Source organism: Chaetodon auriga, chromosome 18 (genome assembly GCF_051107435.1).
Source record: "Chaetodon auriga isolate fChaAug3 chromosome 18, fChaAug3.hap1, whole genome shotgun sequence".
NCBI classification, from domain to species: Eukaryota; Metazoa; Chordata; class Actinopteri; order Chaetodontiformes; family Chaetodontidae; genus Chaetodon; species Chaetodon auriga.
In genome coordinates this window covers 1,331,501-1,337,500 of record NC_135091.1, presented here as the reverse complement: position 1 = coordinate 1,337,500, position 6,000 = coordinate 1,331,501, and the positions used below count along the sequence as shown (strand labels likewise).

Below are 6,000 nucleotides of genomic sequence, written 5' to 3'. Positions count from 1 at the left end.
GCATGACAATCATTTAAGGTGTGATCACTTTCTGTGGAGTCACGCTGTAGATCGCGGCCGCGGCACAGAGGTCATTCTCCACAGCTCCGCCGGCTTCCGGTAAAACGTGACTCTGGATATCGTCGTCGATCGCAAAACACGGTGTCACAGCCTGCGTCGCACAGGATGTGATGTACGAACGGGGCAGTCATTATGGAGAAAGTGTTAAGAATAGCTCGGCCAGGCTTCCTCTGGGAAACGTCGAGCTCGCTCTCTCCTTCCCTTCCTCTGTTGTGCTCACGCTCGCTGCACACTGAGTCCATTAGCGGTGGCATCAGCGTCTGTAGCACTTGTAGCCTGCAGCCTCTCTGCTTCCCATGCGTGGGCGTGTGCGCGCATCTGTGTGATCCCGTCGTTTGTTGTATTTTAAGACGCGACGGGAACGAGTGAACCCTGTTTAAACAGTGCATGAAAACATGGAGCCTGAGAGGAAACTGGTCCACTTTGAATGTGTGTGCTCGTAATCGCCTCATCAGTCCTGAGGCAGGCGAAACAACAACACGCTGATGGCTCGGCGGCGGCGTCATGGCCGAGCTGCTGCGAGAGCGTGTTCACGTCTGTTTAATGGGGTGATGAAAAAGACGAGGGCTTAGTGTTATAGCTCACCTGCAGAGCTGTCATACAAACAAGTACACAGATAAAAAAGCAACTGACAGCTGGAGGCGAGCAGCCGTGCTGTCGACGCGAGCCGGTCCAACCATCCGCTGAGGCCGTAATAAACTGCAAACCCACGGCTGATTGTCCACGACTGAAAACTGGCAGCACTGACACTGAGGGCTCGCTCAGCGTCGCCGTGCTCAGGATGCTCTTATCAAGCCCACACAACAAAGAAAAGCTCAGCTTCCACCCAGAGGTGTTTCACTGTGGATGTCTATGGGAAGAAGACAAGACTGTGGTGTCACACCGGCAACGACGCTGCAGCCATGTTTCCTGGAAGCTTCGGATCAGAGCTGCAGCTAAATCTTCTGACCATGATCAACTAGGCCAATTATCTTCTCCGTTAATCAATAAAACGATTTGTCAAACGTCTTAAATCTTCAGCTCAGAGTCCAGAAGAGGAAAACGACTTGAATGCTTCTCATATAGCTGATTCATCCTCTGTACTTCAGTCCATCAGCTGACTTTCAGCTCCACGTGCAAATATAACAAAGCAGAACGTTGTGGTTATTCTTTCCACTGAAGCGATGACAGGATTTATTTATTTTGAGGACAGGATTTATTTTGCAGCTCGGACGGTAAAAGCATCCTCTACAGTTTCAGCTGGCAGCCATGAAGACTCGATCTTTGTGTTGTTTCTGGGTGAAACTCCTTCTCTCAGGAGAAGCTAAATATCTGACACTGGTGTCCTGCTGGTGTCCTACGTCCTTCAGCTTGTCCCTCCACTGTCCTCTGTCCCCGTCTGACACCACGTGTAAAACTTCACTCCACTCGCTCTTTGCATTCCCAGTAAGCAGGGATCGACTTTCACTGTGACGCTGCTCGTAACGACAGTTAATTCTCAGTTTGAAGCTGCTGTGAGCGTCCTGAATAACAACCACTCCCAGCCATGATTTCAGCTTGGAAAGAGTCGCTTTAAAGCTGCAGCTGTGCGACGCAGATAGTTTGCTTTTGGATTTAGCATTCTTGAAAATTCATTACTGCTGCGTGAAGGTGTTTGTCTTTCATTTCCCAGGATCAGCGTCTGATTACAAGCAGAGCGCTGCTGACCTTTCAGTTCCACAACGCCATCCTCCGAACGGAGCACGGCTTCTCTATGAGACACAAATTCCACTCAAGTTGCGACAAAGATGAGTGAGTCTGGATGCACTCTGTGATGCTGGAGGGTTCAGGTACAGGGAATACAAAGAAAAACACAGAGCACATTACCTAGGTATATTATAACAGTATGAGTGTGTATTATGTACACAGGAGACATCGGATCTACTTTGAACTTCAGTAAAAGTTTCCTCTGGAGGTCATGAAAACATCCTCGGCTCAAACACCATGAGGAGTTGTTTTTTAAGTCTGAAATGCAGAGACAGGGAGCAGGACAGAAAACCCAGCTGGACCTCCTGACATCAGCGACATCGCAGTAATCATGGGATGGCGGCAGCGGATCCTGTTTAAGTGTTTGGAAATCACGGGAAGGACGGAAGCGGCAGAATTTTCTACCTGGTGCGACTCCGGTTTGTTTCGTCAGCTCCTCTGGGCAGCGAGGTGCTCGGATCAACAGCAGAATTTAATTTGGACAAATAGGGTGAATCTACAGCTCCCCGGCTGCCGAGGCCGGGAGGCTTGTGCTTTGTCGCGGCCCCACTTTTTGATTAGGCTGATTAGACAGGTGGGTTTAACATGAAACTCCTGCCTGGGGCCACTCAATTATAGATAAATGGGCTGAAAGTTTGAAGCTGTTTTTCTTTTTAAAAAAGAGGACAAAAACTTTGCAAAGTTCTGGGCATGGCTAACATGGCTGGTGGCGTCTACTGTAGCCCCGCCGGCTGGAGGCGTGTTGGAGTGTTTCATATTGAAGGACAGTGAAGAGACACTGAACGTTCAGCCTCGTTTGAAGCCAGTTAAATGGGCAGAGCAGCAGGTCGGATGTGGTTACGCAGCTTTTAGTGCTGTCTAACATAGCCAGAGCTGCACACGCGCGCGCGCGCGCACACACACACACACACACACACACACACACACACACACACACACACACACACACACACACACACACACACACACACACACACACACACACACACACACACACACACACACACACACAGCAGCACATGCTCAGCTGGTTTGTTGTCAGAGGGAAGCCTCTTCTGCTGCATCGGTATCTGTTGTATGTGAATGTACCTGATATACACGCCCAGCGGTACACTCACTGTTTGTACATTGACCTTTCTGCCAAACCCCCCCCCCCGTTTAACTCTGAGAATGAATGCCGTCACATTTACTAATTAACCTACACTGTGGGGCAGGTAACTCCTTCCAAAACACAGGTAGGTCTAAACCTCATTTGGAGCCAATAAACACATCTGCCAGGTTTCCTTTTTAAGATATGTGCCCTTACTTTGCCAACAGAGTGAAAAGAGCTGGAAGCATGTTTTGGTATAATACGTGATGTAATATCACCACCGCCACCCCAAACTGGACTGCCTCTGCTGCAACTGTGAAGAAGAAAAAATACCCAAAAATGAATGAAAGGCACATCTAACTTACTGGAAGGCACAAAGAGAAGCGAGGTAGGCATTTGTGGGGAATGAGCCGTATTGATTGGACATAAACCACCACTCAAGAGGAGGGATGGGTTTAAGAGGAGGGATGCTGAGTCATGGGGACGTCAGCCTCTCGCAGGTCGGAGGGCCGAGTGGACAAACGGATACGAATCCATCTGCAACACCCCAGTGAGTTACAGCTGCCCCGACTGAAGATCTGCAGGTTTATTTTCTCCTCCTATCAGTGCTTCCTCCTCCTCTATCGCCCCTCTAATGGAGTCAGTTCAGGGTCAGGGATTTCCCATAGTGCTTTGTGATTCGCCTGAAGTGTTGATCTTGTTAAATTAATATGGATGGTGGAGATGGTTTTTATCTGGAAACGTGTTTTTCACAAACTGCTGACTTCCACCGACACGCAGCTTGACTGATAAACTGGAAAAAAAAAAACTGAAAATTGAAAATAAGTGTTCAGTTTTTATCCTAACTATTTCTATGTCCCTCTCCTGTGTCTCCGTTTGCTGTTATAACGGCTCAAACATCCCTCAGGGATCAGGTTCATCTTATCTTAATGGGGGACAGACTGAGGGCTGGGTGAAGTCATAGCGAGCCCCGCTGTTGTTTGGATGTCCTTTAGCTGGAGGGAAGGACAGACAGATAAACAGAGACATGGAGCGAGGACATGAGGGAGAGACGAGTAAACAGGCCTGCCAATTCCAGACTGAGCCAAGAAGGACAAGAGCTTCAGTAAATGTGAAAAGACAGAAAGAAAAGGGACGCAGCCTTTGGGTTCATATATAACCAGAATTCAACTATTTCACACAGGTTTCTTTAAACTAGTCCCCAAAAGTGTCACAATATGGAGACGACGCTGTTTTCTACACGTCTCAACCACCTGTCTCCACACTCCTGGCCAATCACTGACGAGTGTGGCCTCGTGGCTGGTTACTGTACAGCAGCATGCTGATCCTCTCTGACATGAACTGACCTGAAAACAGCACAAAGACCACACATTTACTGTGTTTCCTCATCGGCCTCATTGATCTTTGTAGCGGGGTTCACCACTTTGTGAACACGTGATTGGATGAAGGAGATCCACACATGGACTCAGAGACACTTCTGCTGTCAGTGAGCAGTTTGGTTCTGGTTTTATTTCTGAGTTCAGGGTTTGGAATCGGGTTTGTCCTCAGACATCGACAGCAGAGCACGAGCAGTGATGACTTCTGAGTCCCGTCTGCAGCAAACAGTCGAGCTCTTCAACGGGTCCAGACCACATTCAGTCTGATCGGGCAGAGACCTGTTATACTGCTGCCAGTCTCTGGTCAGTCAGTCAGTATGTCTGTCGTCCACGTGAATCACATGGTCTCTAATGATCGCTCAGGATAAATCTTTTGGACTGCAGCGTCATGATGCTGCCGGCGCCGTTGTTGCCTCTGTTTGGGTTCAGGTGAGTCTCATCTCGATTTTGATCAGTTTCATGTCGGATGTTATAAATACACACATACATCCCAGACGTGTAACCTGTTAGCAAATGTTTCTTTCTTCAGTTGGGAGCGGTGAACGGATTCAGGAAGCGCTGCTGAGTCAAAGGTAATGACAGAGTCTCACCTTCCTCAGCAGATGCTAACGTGGAAGCTACAGCTCGCAGCTCCAGCTGTTCCTCTGAACCTTAAACACACATCTCTTGATGAAGGTAAAACGAGGCGGCGCTGGGTGATCTTTGTCTGTCTCTCCATCAGGAGGAAGAAACAGAAGCCGGTGAGTGGAGACGGGTCCCCGGGGGCCACGCAGACTCAAACTGCTGCCAAGAAAAGACGAGAAAGTCGAAGCAGACTTTAGCCTCTCAAATCCTGATGCTTACTGGCTGCTGACAACGTCTGCCAAAAAACTTCCTTTTCTAGTTAAATGCGTGGGCTGGTGTCAACTTAGGAGGTCTCGACTTCGTGGTGACTTTCAGTCGAAATCAGGTTTTGAAGGCTGACTCAGATATTTGCCCAGATGTTTCATTAAAAGGTGCTCAAATTAACACCTGGAGGATTCAATGTGGGAGCATTTTATGCGAAAAACCAAATAGAGCACACGTTCTCATCTGTTTGTCTGCGTCCCTTCAGTGGTTTAAGACAGATCTGAAACAGGCTTTGGAAGGAAGAAGAAATGAGTCTGAAGTGAAATGAAAATGGGCGAGGAGAGCAGAAACTGGGCCCAGCGCTGTCACAGGTGATGGATGGTATATGGATTTTTCAGCAGACTAAACGCACCCACGTGCAAATTTATGCAACTGTTTTTCCACATTAAGGCTGTTTCACACAGACGCGTTCATACCTTCCATTTCCTTTTGCTCTCCTGATCTTATTCTTTTCAGAAAGCAGCAGTTTTATGCCAGAACACTGTCTCACCTGCATGGCAAGGTGAATGAGTGAATACTATGGCTCAGAAATAGTTCATTAGTTTGGTTTAGAGTAAGAGAATTAATATATACAGATGATAAATGACAGCTAATGACAGCAGCCACACCATACGCAGACTGATGCACGTAATGTGGAACCAAAGCTCACCTGCACAAGTTCCACCTGGAAGCTTTCAGACACGCGCCGCTAACGTGTGCTGTGAAGGTTCAGGAGGTGAAGGTTCAGGAGAGCCAGGTGAGTCACTCAGAGGCATCTACTGACGCTCAAACGAGGAGAACAGAGATGAATCTGTGCAACGTCACCCAATTCTGAAGGACGCTCCTGCAGGGAGGATTTAACCCTGAACAGACCCACAGCAT

General features: G+C 48.2%; 1 protein-coding gene across 2 annotated transcripts in view; it reads right to left on the bottom strand.

Moving 5' to 3' along the window:
* Window positions 1-6,000, bottom strand: part of fam184ab (family with sequence similarity 184 member Ab) — a 94,434-nt gene that overhangs the window by 80,648 nt on the left and 7,786 nt on the right. The window lies entirely within an intron of this gene.